The following is a 15,811-nucleotide window of genomic DNA, read 5'->3' on the forward strand; positions in this document are numbered from 1 at the left end:
AAAGATAGTGCCAGTGAACTGCTAGGGATTCATTTACTATATGCATGGTTTCATTCATTTCTCCAGCAGCTATAAGAGAAAAATCTGTTTATATATAATGACATACTCGACTGTGGATAAACATAATTTATTTGCATACACAGAAACTCTTATAGCTTAGTAGTAAGTTAGATAGATAGATAGATAGACAGACAGATAGACAGATAGATAGATGGATCACAGTCATACTGTAGATTTAGTTTCATTCTGTCAAAAGAAAGTAATGTTACAGGGAAAACTAACTGAGAAATGAATTACTTTGTGTCTTGTTTTGGTTTTGCATCAACATTTTCTCACCACAGAAGGATGTATTTTCTCAGCACTCTGCCATTTAAGAAGCTAGTCCAAGGCCTTTAAACCTGAGAAATCAAGACCTATCTCGCCTGGAAGGAGTTAACAGATCTTGTTTCAAAGTGTAAGTTACCGAGGTAAGAGAAGTGATTTGTCCAAAAGAGATATCTGAGGACTGGAAGAGAGGGAACTGGTCCAACCAGGCTTGATTCTTCAGGACAAAAGGAGGGGAAGGAGGAATGCAAAGGAACATCACTTGGTACAAGTAGTGGGGACATGGCCTGTGTTGCCAGGCAGTTCCAGACAGGATGGCAGGGAGGCTGGACCAAGCCCACAGATTTACAAGCTGCAGCAAGGGTCCCCTGTGGCCACACCTGTGGTTGGAGAAGTCCTCTAGGAGGACCTCCTTGAAGCTCTCCCAAAGCAGCTGGCTGGAGACCAGGGCAACAAAAGCACCAGGTAGCAGATGTAGCCATGGCAACAACGGTATCGCTATCAGGATGCTTTGGTTGTAAGCAACAAGAACAGTGCCGGTGATTAGGAAGGATAAAAGGTGTCTCACAGAATGCAAGAGAAAACTGCAAAACCAGGTCTCGGCAAGGACATCAATCAGGCCAGTTCGGGATGTTTAGAAAACCAGCCATGTCTACTCTCTTTGGGGCTCTTCAGTTAGGATGCTTCGGCTCCAACTGTTTTCAGGTGTCAAGCAGTCGATTCCAATTCAAACTCCTAGGAAACCGAGTGTTCGGCTTGCTGGGTTGGATGCCCGCCCTGTGGCCAAGGAAGGACCACTTGGTTGGCAATCCCCCTGGGCAGTATACAACTAAAGTGGAGTTGCTTCCCCAGTGAACACGAGGGGCTGTTTGCTAGGAGAAGGAATATGCTGGCAAAACCACAGGTGTCTCGTCTACTATAGCTAGGGACCACTGTGAGCTATGGAAAAAGCCCCTTCCAATTATTCCCAAAGTTACATAGAGCCAGGATTTTTATATGACCCGCTGTCATACAGGGAACCTCCTCCTAATGATTGATATCTGCTTTGTGATCTACTATAATAATGGCATCTCAAGCTGGTTTTATCTGGATTTAGAAAAACGAATCAATGAGATGTTTCTTGTGCCCACGCATAGTGGGGTAAATGCACTGCAGCATGTTCCAGTGTAGTGCTGGTGATTTTTTATTTCTCCACATCCACCTTGTAGCCTTCATTGATCCCCCAGGAGGCTGACCTATATAGGCTGCATAAGCGTCCCCTGTCCTCTGGTTTCTGGCTAGGTTTGGCTAATGAGGGATAAGAGATTGGGGAGCAGGAGGAGAGCGAGGTTAGGGTGTTTATGCCTCAAGCCCCTCTCGGTACTGGGTGCCCATGGAGTGGCTGCATCTTTGACCTGAAGGTCACAGCTCCCATCAGGCAACCCCCTCCTTACAACCAGTTTCCCAGGTTCTCAGAATGTCTCTCTCCCCTGGCCCCTTCACGGGAGACAATGATTTCAGCTCGCCAAAGGGTCCTTCACCATCCCTTATGGGTGCCCCCAGATAACTCCCTGCTCTACTTTATAAAAAGTCCCTTTAATTGACCCTCTGCAAATATTCCACTGGAATATTCCATCTGTTTCCTGAAGGCCTCTACTGGCACACAGAGTAAAAGCAAACGCAAGTGCAAGAATCAGGAAAGCAAGAGCCTGCGTGACTCAGCCAGTCACACGCTGCTGTCAAATGCGAGTGCCAGCGCCTCCTTCTCCCAGAACTCAGTGTGATTTGAGCAGCTGCAGCAGCAAATTCATGCCTGGCAAAGAGCTTAGGAAAGATCAGAGAGCAGCTTGCTCTTCAGGAGAGCATGACGCCAACCGTCACAGGAGCCCGGGAGAAACCCCGCTGCCCGCTGCACACCAAAGCAATACAAATGCGGGGTCTGCCATCTTTACCCTGGAAGAGAAGGGGCAAGAGGGAGGCTGAGTTTGGGCACCACGCCCAAAGCTCCTCCTACCAGGTCACATCGGTGCCTCTGCCAGAGCCCATTCGCACCCCATGGGCTGCCGTGGGCTGTGCCAGGGCGACCTTGGAAGGTTTGCACCCCGACTGCCACCGTGGAAGACGGTAGCTAGACCACACACATTACATATGTGTGAGTGCGTGCTGGCGCCGATCCGCTGCACGTGCTGTTGATCCTGTTTCAGAAGCACCCGGCAGTCAGCGGTGCCAGGCGAAGGACACTCGTACTGCTGATCAGAGGTGGTGGTAGAGGCCGAATACCATGTGGTGCTGTTGCTAGACAGAGCTGCAGCCTGTCCCAGGAACGGAACGGAGAGAACAAAGCCACAGCCAAGTGAGATGGTGCTTAGAGGTTTGGAGAATCACCTTCTGCCTCTAACATGCTGGGAAGACAGACCCACCAACTGGCTGGCTGTTTCGCCTGTGGACTGGGAAATAGCTGCTATAAATTGTCAGAGCTTTTTAAAACCGGCCTACTAATGTCACTTCACAAAGAAACGGGCAGGAAAGAGTGAATCTCAAAACCCAGACCTGCCAGGCAGAGCTCCAGGAGTCAGGGGTAGGTAGAATTTACTAGGGTTCAAAGGAGGAGCTATGGAGAAGTTCTCAGATGGGAAATTCTCTCTGAATTGACTGGGAGGGTTTTTTCCTTCCAGACACAAGACAAGACATCCTCCCATCTCTAGCTGCTACAGGCTGGCTCACTCAGCATGCATTCCCACGTCTCTGTGTACCTTTCTGCATTACAGATTCAGATGTCAAAAACCACATTTCTCAGACGCCCCCATGTCGAGGTAGAGGGGGTTTGGACCTCGACATCATTTTGGAGACACAATTCATCCCACAGAAGTTTTTTTTTTTTTTCCTTTGTATGGGAGGATTGAAGTTCACCCCAAATTCTTACCGTGGTAATGACTACCTAGTTTGGTGGTTGCTGAGTTAATTGGAAAACATTTCGACTCTCACTCGGTAGAATGTGTCTAGCATCTCAACTGATCTTTTTCTTTCCTCTGAAACAGCTCAGAGCTTCAATAGCCCCTATGGTATGTAAGACTTCTACATGGAAAACTAAAAATACACTACTGAGAGGAAAATTTTTAAAAATTGAATCGAAGGGCATGCTATGTTCATAAACTGAAGGACAGGATATTGTAAACATAGCAATTTTCCCCCTAATAAATCCATAGACTTAATACAATCCCAGATTTTGGGTTTGTTTTTTTTTTTTAGAAATTGACAAGCTGATTCTAAAATACTTTTAGAAATACAAAAGGCCAAAAAGAGCAAAGGTGATCTTAAAGAAGGTAGGCAAAGCTGCAGAATATCCACCTCTAGATATAGAGACCTATTAGACAGCTGTGGTAATTAAGATAATATAAGAATAGAAGAGACACAGGAATAACAAACTGACTGATGGATGAGAACAGAAGGTCCAGGTACAGCCTCATGCATACAGTTCCAGAAAAACATCCTGGGTGTAGGCAAAGATTTCTTAAATAGGACACAAAAAAGACTGAACTTAAAGAAAATATTAATGACTATATTTAAGAAGTTCTGCTCATCAACAGTCACCATCAAGAGGGTGAAAAGAAAATTCAGAGTGGGAAAAGTTATTTGCAATAAATATATCTGATAAATAACTCATATGTAGACTATATAAGTTATTCCTACTAATCAATAAGAAAAAGACAGATAATCCAATAGAAAAACTGGCAAAAGACTGGAGCCCAACCCTTCACCAAAAAAGGATCTACAAATGGCCATAAACATAATGAAAGTGTTCGCCATCACTCACTATAAGGAAAATACAAATTAAAACTGTGATGTGATACCATTACACACCCACCGAAATGGCTAAAACAAACAGGACAGGCAACGTCAAGCACTGGCAAAGGTTTGGAGAAGTGGAACCCTTACGGACTGCTGAAGGGAAGGTAGATTTGAACAGCCAATTCGGAAAAATCTTTCATAGTATCTACCAGAGATGACCATGTGTAAACACTTCTGGAATACTAGTAATATTCTGGACCTTGGTCTAAGCATCCATGTCATGAAAATTCATGAGCTATATACTTTGTTCCATGCACTTTATGAATATTCCTTCCAAAAAGGTTGAGCTTTTTTAAATAGCCTTCTTAGATACTGCTGAGCAAAAGTATCTAATCTTGGAGGACCTACCAGGATGGTCACGAGGACTTGGGAGCTGAGAGTCATTACCCCAGGTGTCCCAGTTGGGGTGTCCCAAGAAGCAGACCCTGAGTCAGTGATATCTAAGAAGTGGACCCTGGAAACATTGATAAGGGAATAGGGAAAGGAAGGAAGCCAATAAAGGACCCCTTAGCAAACTTAGCTACCACTAAGTGCAACCAAAACTCCATCCCAGAATCCTCTGCGAGACAATGAGGGGCAAGAAAGGCTACTGTTTTCTCACCAACTCCCATCTGTCATGGGTTCAGAGATGCTCTCCAGGCCTCCAAGTCTCCAGCACTCCTGGCTTGCCGTGAAACAGGCTGAGTGTGCCCCCAGGACCAGGAAGAAATCTCTGGGCAGAGTCACAGTTTTTCACTGTAAGCTGCCTTCGGCATATAGAAGAAGACTTCCCCAAAAGTGTCTGCTTCAGCATAGCATTTACATCACGCAGATCCACTCACGCCACGTGGTCCTTAAGATGGTGGCCACTCACAATTAAAAATAATAAAAATGGGTTGCAATGGGAGTATCAGTGGGACAAGCCACACCTAGACAGCCGCTAATAAGTGCCTGCTGACCGCCATGCTTTTAGGGATGCTGGCTCCTCTGCTATGTGCCATCAGGTCCCCCCCAGGCTGTGACAGGCCTCAAGCATGAGGGCCCAGAGAGCTTTGTTTATGAATTTTATCAGTATATTCCACAATAGAACTTAAAACCAAGAAATTTTTTAAATAGCTACTTGTTATTTAAAATAATAGCAAAACTTTTACATTACCCAAATGACTATATTTTTCAGTCCAAAAACATTTCCGTGAGAAGAGTAGCATAGTTTAGAATTTTCTGCAAAAACTCGTGTCTGGCTTAAAAGAAAACAGCCGGATTCTCATATCTGCTGCTGCATTCAATCAGTCATGATATCACATGTCCTGTAGCTTCTGGAAAACTCCACCCCACAGCCATGGGAGGATGAGAGTGGAAAAGCGCAAATATGTCCTGGTATCATCATAAAGAATAGTTTTGACTAGAGAAGGAATAACAAAGTTCCTGGATTGTTGCGAACTCTCACCAGATAGTTCATGTGAAATGCCTTCTGCATAGTAATGGCTAGCTACTATTATGATACCCATTTTATAGATGAAGAAATTGAGAGAGAGTGAGAGAGAGAGAGAGAGAGAGAGAGAGAGAGAAATAGAGAGAGAGAGAGAGCGAGAGAGAAAGAGAGAGAGTGTGTGAGTGTTAAACAATTTGTCCAGGATCACGATAGTAGAAAGTGACAACCTGAACCCAAATCTTAGCCACAAGGTATACTGTAGGTTTTCAGTCTTTTTCTCTATCATTGGGTAGCAATGTGAAGTCAAGAGAACACGGCTAAGGTAGGATACTCTTCAGATGACACTCTTGCAGAAGGGTGAATTGCCAGCACCTCAAATATAACAGAGGAAATGACACCTACATTAATGTCATGTTTTAAGATCCACTATATCCACTAAAGGCTACTGTTACTCTAAAATCTTAGCATGCTCAGCTGCAAAAGACCTTAGGCATGGTGACACTACCCCCAAATGTAACACGAGTCAGCAGAGAACCAAGGAGCAGCCATCCACATCAGATTTACCCACATGTGGCTTCCCAATGAGATTCTTAAAAAAAAATAAAAATAAAAAAAATAAACAAACAGTTACGCATACTTTCAACTTACTTGCTTCTCCTCGGATATCCAGTTGGCTGCCCTCATGTACCTGCTGTGTCTAAAACAGGTGGCTCATAAACCACTCAGTTCTCAGGGTGTCACACCTGTTAGCTCCTCATCATCTTTCAAGTCACCCGGACGCCTGAAGACTATATTCGCTCCCATGAACTTGTAGACTTCTAACTGGCCCCCTGTTCCTGATCGTCTCCTCATTTAATGAGTTCCGACGACATGCCAGACTCAGAAGACAAGGCTCATGATCTCATCCATTTTCAATTTGCCATCCATGCTGCAAGCGGAGATTCTAGTCTAAACCCATTTGTGTGTGAGGTGGTCCAAGAACCTGGCTCGTTAAACGTGTGGATTTTGGAGACAGACCTGTGTACGAATCCATACTGTTCTGGTCACTGTCTGTACAACCTGAAGAAAGCTGACTCAGTACTTTGGTTTCCTCTTTTGTAAAGTGGAAGATGATAATCCCTGATTCATAATGTTATTTCTAGAATTAAGTTTATAAAGCACTTGGTATATTACACAGCACGTAGTAGGTACTCAGTGAGTGGTTATTATTATTGGTTGCTTAAAACCCTGAAATAGCATGCCATCACCAACAGAAAGTATTCCAAGCTCCCTAGAATGGCATTCGAGGCCTCTCCAACCTACATCCTCAGTCTCATCCCTTACTCTGCATCCCCACCCAGCTCTGTGGCTCTGTATAAACCAATCTCTCTTCCTACAGGGGCCTCGTCTCACCCTTTTCATTTACGTTCCCTCTTCCCGGAAGCTCTCCCTGATGACCAAGGAGACTGAGTATGCACACACAGAGTGCTGAAAAGATGAAAGCGTGCCACGCCTAGACTGTCCAGTGGGGAAGAGCTGTGTCCCATGGCCACCAAGTGTCCCCACCCAAACACCCAAAGGTCCCTCTCCCCATGTAGCCTCCTCAGCCAGACTGGGGCTGGACACGGGAGACAATTGCTCTGGTGATAATTCTTACACCCTGGGAGGCAGATGCCCCTATGCCTCCTGGTAGGAGCCCCTATGGGCCCCAAGGACGTAGCCACCCACTGTCAGCCAGCACTCCCTCAGCATCACCTTCACCTGTCCAGTGTGGGAACAACAGCCTCCGCAAGACACCTTCCAGGCTGATACAAGCTTGGGCCAGCATCCCCATCCACAGCTGCCTGTGCTTGGCACTATCCACTCACTATGCTTGATCGCACTGATCTTGCCTGTTTGTCTCATCCTGTACCTGTCCTGAGGGTGAGCCAGGATGAGGGAGGTGCTTAATCCATCTTTACACCCCAGCATCAGCCTCGGACTGGCACCTGGGCACACTGGTCGAAACACTGAATCATCTGCAGCTTGGCCAAGCTCTGCTCCTTGATCCGGGGAACTGAGAGCTGGCTGTATGGAGTCCAGAGGCAGTGGAGGAAGTGGGCACTCGGCCATGAGGAGGGCGCACGGAGCTGCAGACACTCCATCTTCTCCCCCCGCCCCTTTCTGAAGACAGAGGACCCCTCCCACAGGGCTGATGGCCACCTCCAGTCTACCGAGCCTTCAGAAGGTGCCATCCACACGGCCTGGCCAATGACCTGAACAGGCCTGGCACCGCGTCATCAATCCTAAGTAGGAAAAAAGCCATCCTCTGGTACTGAGCATGCCCTATCCCACCCAATCTAAATAACACTGTCTCCAGGCCTGTCGACACCCTCCATGTTAATAGCTCAGCCTACTATTTTAGGTATAGCTGGAGATGGCTGTTTTCAAATTAGTCTCCAGTGCTCATCATTAAGTCATCAAATCTTCCCCTGCCAAAACTCATATACCTTAATGTTGAAATGTTTCCTGTTTTATTATCTCCAGTAAGCAGCCCATTTCCCCCACAGGGTCGGCTTTCAGCCAATGATCTGCCCTCCGGCCGGTGGATCAGCTGCATCGTTATCTCATTTGCGATGCTGTGCTGAGCGCCTTGTCACTGCCGAGGCCCGTTTCCCCGGCCAGGTTTCATGTCGACAACTGCTGTTCCCTGTGGGCAAGCTGCAACCATCAACAGAGTACTTGGAGAGCATGTCATAGACAAGTCATTTGGCTCACCCTCAGAACCTGCCTGGGCTCTGCTGTGGCCCAGTTAGAGGGGAAAGTGCTCTGATGTCCAAGGGACCAGAGTTCAAATCCCAGCCCTGTCATTTACCATCTGCAGGACCTCAGACAAGTCACTTATCCTCTCTGAATCCCAGTTTCCGCTTCTGCAAAAATTGGGTGACTATTAAACAGAGATAACATGTGTATATTATATTATATTATATTATATTATATTATATTATATTATATTATATTACATTGCATTGCATTGCATTGCATTGCATTACATTGTGTGTGTGTGTGTGTGTGTGTGTGTGTTGTGTGTGTGTAGAAAATGCCTGGTTTTTGTAGGCATTAGATAAACACTAGTTCCCCTGTTCATTCTTCCCCTTCAACTAGGTGGCATTAACTAGTGTTTTATATATTGTGAACCACTGAATTAGAGCTGAAAGGCAACTTCCCTGAGAGTTTCTGGTGCAAGTGGCTCCGTTTATAGGTGATCAAGACTAACTTTCTAGAGACTAACTTCCTCATAAAACAGATAAGGATCGGGGGCTTTGCAAACTCTCCCTTCTGTCTTGACTATACAGTGACCCGGCTCTCCAGGAGAGCTAGAATCCCTTCCCATCTGCCAGAAAGAGGCTCTGCCCAGCACTAGCACAGGCTGTGCACTGCACAGCTAATGAGTGCAGTTCTACAAACAACTGAATGAGTGGCACCTCCAGAATTTGAAATGTGGATCCCTGGGCTTCTCCATGAAGAGAAGGACACACTTTCTCCTTTTGGATGGAGCCAACAAGAGGACAGCCCCATGATGTTGCAGATAGCTGACTGGGATGAGTTGGCCTCAGAAAACAAAGCAGAGACTCAGTGGCTTCTGATAGCTACCCAACTTGGAAAGAGGCCATACTGTAACCCTTCAATTGGTAAACAGTGATAAAAATTCTACTCCGAGGTCTCTGATAGACCGTTGCAATAATGGGCCCTAATTTGTTCACACACCCCTGTCTTCGTGCTTCGTGTATCCTCTCCCACATCGGCTCTGGTCTTGGCCATGTGACTTGCTTTGGATGACAGGACAGTAAAAACATGTGACAGAAGCAGGATCTTGGAGAGTGCTTGTGCCTCTTTGGTGCTCTCGGGCTATGCGTTCATTGTCAGCAAGCCCAGACTAGTCTGCTGGAGTATCAGAGGCCATGTGCCGAGGGGCCCCAGTCATCCAGCCATCCGAGGTAGGGCTGTGACCCTCCAGCTGACCACAGACACGTGAGTGAGCCCAGCTGAGATCAGCAGAGCCCAAGCAAGACCAGAATTGACTAAGTCCAGCACAAGTTGCCAACCTGCAAAATGATGAGCTAAATAAAGTTATTATTTTAAGTTAAAAAGTTTTAAGGTAGTTTATTACACAGCAAAAGCTAACTGATACGAGTGGATGCTAGGCTTTGCAGAGAATTCCTGAGATGAATAAAAAGAAAGAAACTATAGGGCATATGATCTCACTGGGGAGGAAGATTTGTGCATATAAAAAACATACTGGATTATAGCTGAGTCTAATAAGAGCTAAGTACTCAGGGTGGGGAAACTGTCTTTGAAAGACATCACTTGTTCAACCCAGCAAACATTTACCATGTGTTTAACAGGGCGAGGCGCTATGCCATGCATACTTTATGTCCAGCACACTCCTATCACACATCTTCTATGTCAGGGCAGGGTTGTCATCCCCGCTTGCAGATGAGTGATTTTGACCAAACTCGCACAAGAAGAAAATGGCAGAGCCAGAATTTGAATCTAGGCAGTCTTACTCCAGAACCCATAGTCTTCATCAAATAGTTTTCCTGAATTTGGGATATATATGCAAAATCCAACATAGATCTTCTGGAAGCATTCTTGTGCCTTGCCCGTCAGCTGTGAGACACCTCCACATAAGAGCATCCCTAAAAATTCATACCGAATACTTTATATGCACTTTATTCTCCTGCCAATGAGAGCAAATGCCCGTTTATTGCACCAATTTGGGGGGTGGCAGGTAAGGAATGGCACAGAGTGGGAGCTCAGTGCTTGGTGGGAAAGGTAGCCTGGGGGAAGGGTCTCCCTCCAGCAATGCCTCTGTCACCCAGGGGAACCAGACGGGAAGAGGTAAATGGAAACATAAACATAAGAAGGAAGGGCAGGAGCCTCAATGCCTGCCTGTGAGCATTCAGAGAAAACAAGGCAAAGGAAATAATATCAGAGGCTTTCCTTCCTAATTTCTGAACAACTAACCAAGTCCATTCACATCCTTAATCAGGAGATCTAGATTCTCCTTATGCTCATGTGTTGTGAATACAACTTTTCACTTCTCTGTACCTATAAATAGGGAGGATACGTGTAATCAACTCGTGTGACTTTTGGTGAGGAGTTTTGTGTATGGTGATGAGGCCGTCTTTGAAATGTGCTTAGAGATTCTCAAAAATAGAAAACGATAAACGTGATAGCGGTTAATAGTTACTGGGCAATTACCAAGCACCAAGAATTGGGCTAACTGCTCTTCCTGTGCTATATAAATTGATCCTCTCAACCAGACTATGAAGGAAGGACTATCGGCTTCCTGATTTGATAGATAGGGAAATTGGGACTTATCGGGAACAAATAAAGTATCTGAAGTCACATAGTTGGTAAGTGACAGAGGCAGGATTTACATCTGGCAATTTGGTGCTACAGTCCACACTTTTAGCTGCTCTGTAATTCTAACTTGATTTCAACATATGATATCAAACTCAAAGGAGATGCCTTTCAATGATTCGAAAACTTTACTGAACATATAGAATGTACTAAATAGATAGGAAGAATAAGGAGACATTCGTTCAAGGACATCGTACAAACCAAATATATTCACAGGCTAAACTCAGGGGTCCTAGCTTGAGACAGAACTCTAAAAGAGAAGTTAGATACATCAGAATGATTGTTCTAAACCACCGAGAATGAAATTTAGTAGAAGTGTAAAACCTAGGTTAGCTGGTATTGGATTTAGCTGCAAGGAACAGAAAATCCTTGATGTGACTTAAACTAGGTCAGAAATTTATTCTTCTCTTACATAAATGTAGGCACATAAGTCTCATCGCTCTATTCACTTATACATGTGTTTTCCAAATGGCCCAAGGTGGCTGCTCTACCTCTAGCCATCGTATCTGCATTCCAGCTGGCAGAAAAGGGAAGAAAAAGGACCCTTCCTGGAAGTTGCACACATCACTTTCGTTGACACCTCATTGGCCAGGATGTCATGATATGGTCATACCAACTTGCAAAGGAGGCTGGTAAGTAGAGTCTTTAATCCAAGAGGCCATATGTGAAGCGAAAATGGGAGATTATATAAACGGAGACAGGATATTGGTAGCAAACAATAGCGCCATCTATCAAAATATGACAAATAAAGACCTTTATGCTTGGGTCACTTCTCCCCTACCTTTGATATCCTACCAACTCCACATCACTTTTCCCTCTTCCCCCCACCCGCACCTGCCCATCTGAGCCATACTTGCATTTCTGACACACCGAACTCTCCCACACTTGGGTCCTCTGTACATCCTTTCTCTTCCCAACTTCTCTACTTCTACATCTTTCTCCAGCCCCATTGTCCTGTGGGGGCTCCCCTGACCCTCTCCAACCCTCCCCCCTCCCCACCTAGCTGCTTATCTGAGCTTCCCATTCTTTCCTCTCACAGGGCTGTCAGGACATTGTGTTATCACCCGCTGTTAACTCACTAGGGACCCGGGTCTTCCTCCCTCTGGAGCCCCATCTCAGCCCCCGCCTTCCACGGGTTGGCGTTCAAAAATTACATGATCATCGAAACTCTTGGCACCTCCCCGTGCCACCGTCAGAAGCCAAGCTGCAAGCCACGGAACCCTAAACATGATGGGCTGTGTCTTTTCTTGTTTTCCAAAAGTTTCTGTGGGGATAAAACATTTCCATGACTCTGATGTCAAAACTCTAACAAAGAAATACACTGAGGGGTCGGCATCATGCCCTAATCCACTCCATCCCTCTTGTCCTCCAAGGGGACCATCCAGCGTTTCTTTACGCGTATGCAAGCAAACGTGAATATATACCTGTTTTCCTCCGTTTCTTATGCAGAAGTTAGCACTGCACTGTTTTGCTTCTTACTCTCTTCCTCGGAATAACATGTCCTAACAATCTTACCACATCGGTAAAAAGAGCACATCCTGAGTCCACTTTTAGTGGCGTAGGACCCCGCTGTGTGGGTGTGGCACTGCTTTTATATCTAGTTTCTCCTTCTCATTTTGAACAATGCTGTTCCAAAACCTACAGATTCCAAAAGTGGGAATTTCTGCATGAAAGGGCAAACACGTTTGTCATTCTGGTAGCGGTGGTGGCAAAGCATCCCTAAATGTAAAAAAAAACAAAAAAAACAAAAAAAAGTCTGAAGAAGGCTACCTTCTGAACATTTTTAAAATCACCTTTTCTAAGGAAATAGACCCAGAAGACAGGCCAAATTAGCTCATTGTCACTGGAATGTTTTGTCACTTTTACAGTAGACCACAGAGGAGCTTTAAATTGAAAACAAAAAAAAAAAAACAAAAAACAAAAACACACACAGTGCATCTAAAACTAGGGACTTTCTTGGCGTTTACAGAAAGGCCGTTTCTGCTTTGTATCACTACAAAGTGTTTAAAGGAGCTATAGACAAAATGACACATTCCCCATACTGGAGGCACAGGAAGCAAACAGCACAGCCACACATGCCACCCTGGGAGCTTTGCAAACAGCACAGCAAATCAAAGCTCCAGGCCATCTGCGGTTTCCTGTCTGTGGGTGAGCAGGGACAGGACCTGCCTCCCTGGACCTCGGCAACTGTGCTGGGGCCGGCCATGGCCACCATCTGCATCCACACAACAGGTGCGCTTCTGTGAGCTCAAAGTCCCTGCCTCCTGTCTCAGCAAACACAGAAATGTCCTCTCCACAACACCTGGTCTTCCTGGAGCTCATATAACTGAGGCAAAATCTGGCATGGACCGAGTTACGGAGAAAGCAGTGCCTGTCTCTGGGCTCTCTGGATCCTCCTTTGCACAGACCTGTCCTGGCAGTGTCCCCACTGTCCTTTCCCACCTGGGTCGGGGCCAGAGCCTCCCAGCTGATCTCTTTATACCTTCGTCTATCCTAAACACAGAGGCCAGAACGATGCTTTCCCATTCAAGTCTGACCATGCAGCTTGTCAGCTCGGAAGCCTGCAATGGGGCCCATGTCATTCAGAGCAAAGGGCCATGCACGAGCCGGCCTCCCCCAGCCTCTAACCTCATCCCCTGCGCCTCACCCTGCCTCCTGCGCTGCAGATGCCCGCATCCTTGCCGCTCCTCATCACCACCAGAGTCCCAGCTCACGGTTTTTGTACTGCCCGGTCTCCCTGCCTGGAACTCCTCCCAGCCCCCATAACCTTGGGGCTTTCCTCTTTCAGGCTTCCTGAGGCCTTTCCTGACCACCCTACTGAAAAAGGCAGTTGCTAATCCCACTCCCACTGGAATTCCATAACTCCCTCTGCTTTATCTTCCACCATCTACATCCACTATTTATTTTACTTACCTGTTTCTTCGTCATGCACCCCCACACACACGCACTAGAATAGAAGCTCTGTGAGAGGAAGGGCTACTATCTGCTTTGTTTACCACTATGTCCCCCGCGTCTAAAACAGTGCCTGGCACAGTAGGACTTTAAATGTTTGCTGAATGAAGACAGGAACAAGGGGATGCCATTTAAGTGACCTCATCTCCCTGGTCACAGAAGAAAACCATCTAGAAATCCATATACAGTAAGGCTGGATCACTGTTCCCCTCCCTGGCCAGCGCCATCAGAAATGACACATTGTCTTTGCTGCATTTTAAATAACAAAGGCCAGTGTTTAACACAGAGGGAAAGACCTCTAAAGCTGGTGGTTGATGCCACAGTGAGGGGATCCCTTTGGGCAGCAAGCTCTCCTTGATGCTCAGGGCCCACCCACGGCGTCTGCCCCAGGCCAGCCTCCACAGTGACAGAGGAAAAGGGCCGAGTGGGTCGCTGCGTGGGAGGGGAACAGTGATCCAGCCTTACTGTACAAGGTCTGCCGCTTCAGACCTTGTCAGCCTGGGGAGCGCCAACTGAGTGTGACCTGAGCACCTGGCCACCACCGCTGTGATCTTTATGAGCAAAGAGCAGGGGACACGGTTCCCTTTCCACCCCTGCCACCAAAGACGACCTGTCCTAGTTCGTTTGCCCTGGGCATCAGGGCCAAATGACAGTCACTTTCAAAATATTTCACTTTTAGAGCGACCTAATGGTGGTTGATATATTTTAAGTTTTATCACACAATTAAACATATAAATATATAATAAAAATGTTTAATTTTGTATGTAAAATATTTAGATACATATATATCGATACACACGCACACAGAACGCAGGAGTGGAAACCCGAAGTCCTCTGCAGCCCTGCCTCCTTCCCACGGCAGTCACGAGACCCGGGGGAGGTCTGTCACTCTCCTCACCTGTTCCCTGGGCTGATCACCCGAGTGCCATGCCAGACACGGTCTGACATCGTTTCAAAATGGCCACATCAAAGCCAGAGCCGCCTACACTCCTGGGCCATGCAGGAACGAAGAAAGGGGCATCTACGCTGTGAGCTCGGATGGATTTCTAACCGCAGTTGCCTGAAGCCTAGAACGGCAGAGCTTCCGACATGCCTTCCATCGAGCCTTCCACGGTTTGAGCCCAATTAACAGTCAGATCTGAACCGTTATCTGGATGACGATGTGTGTGGCCCCGTCCTCTGGAACCCATGCGAAGACCGATCATGCTGTGCTGTCCGCTCTGACGGCCGTTTAAAGAAAGGACGGATGTGACAGTAAAGCGTGCCCGCCCCACGACAATTTAGACAACTAGCCATCCTCGGCTCTTACCGCCATTGTTGTTACTGACAAGAAAAAAATTCCGAGCTGTCCTCAATTAAATGACAGCAGGCGGAAGGATGGAAGGAAAAGACAAGATGAGGCTGATCAGTAAATAGCTTCGGGCCAAAACCACAGACGACTGCTCACCTCCCTGAATGTGTGCTCAGACTTTGCATTAACTTCCAGGAGACTATTTCCACAGTTACCTAGAGACAACAGCCAAACAGCCAGCCAGCAGGTGCCACCCCACCTGGCTCACGCATGAACTTTCCAGACTGTTGCCCACAGCCAATCCAGAACAGCAAACGCGTCTCCCTTAAGGACTATCCCAGAACTAGCTCTGCTTCACCGGATCCCACCGCCTTTATCTATGGCCAGTGTAAATGTTTCCACAACGACTAACATCTTTCCTCCCCAGACTTTATATATCAAGGAGCCCCGTCAACTCCAAGACAGCAGCCGTGATGCCTTCTCCCTCTAGCCCTGCGGCTGGTGGTTTAGATTGCACGCCGCAGGACCTGGTCCCTTTCTGGCTATCATATGGCTCAATTAGACTCTTTCTTTTAGAAAAGATTTTGGCCCGTGAAGGGTTTTAACCTATCTTCATCATT

The sequence above is a fragment of the Pteropus medius genome, unplaced genomic scaffold, assembly GCF_902729225.1.
Source record: "Pteropus medius unplaced genomic scaffold, Ma_sr-lr_union100, whole genome shotgun sequence".
Taxonomy (NCBI): domain Eukaryota; kingdom Metazoa; phylum Chordata; class Mammalia; order Chiroptera; family Pteropodidae; genus Pteropus; species Pteropus medius.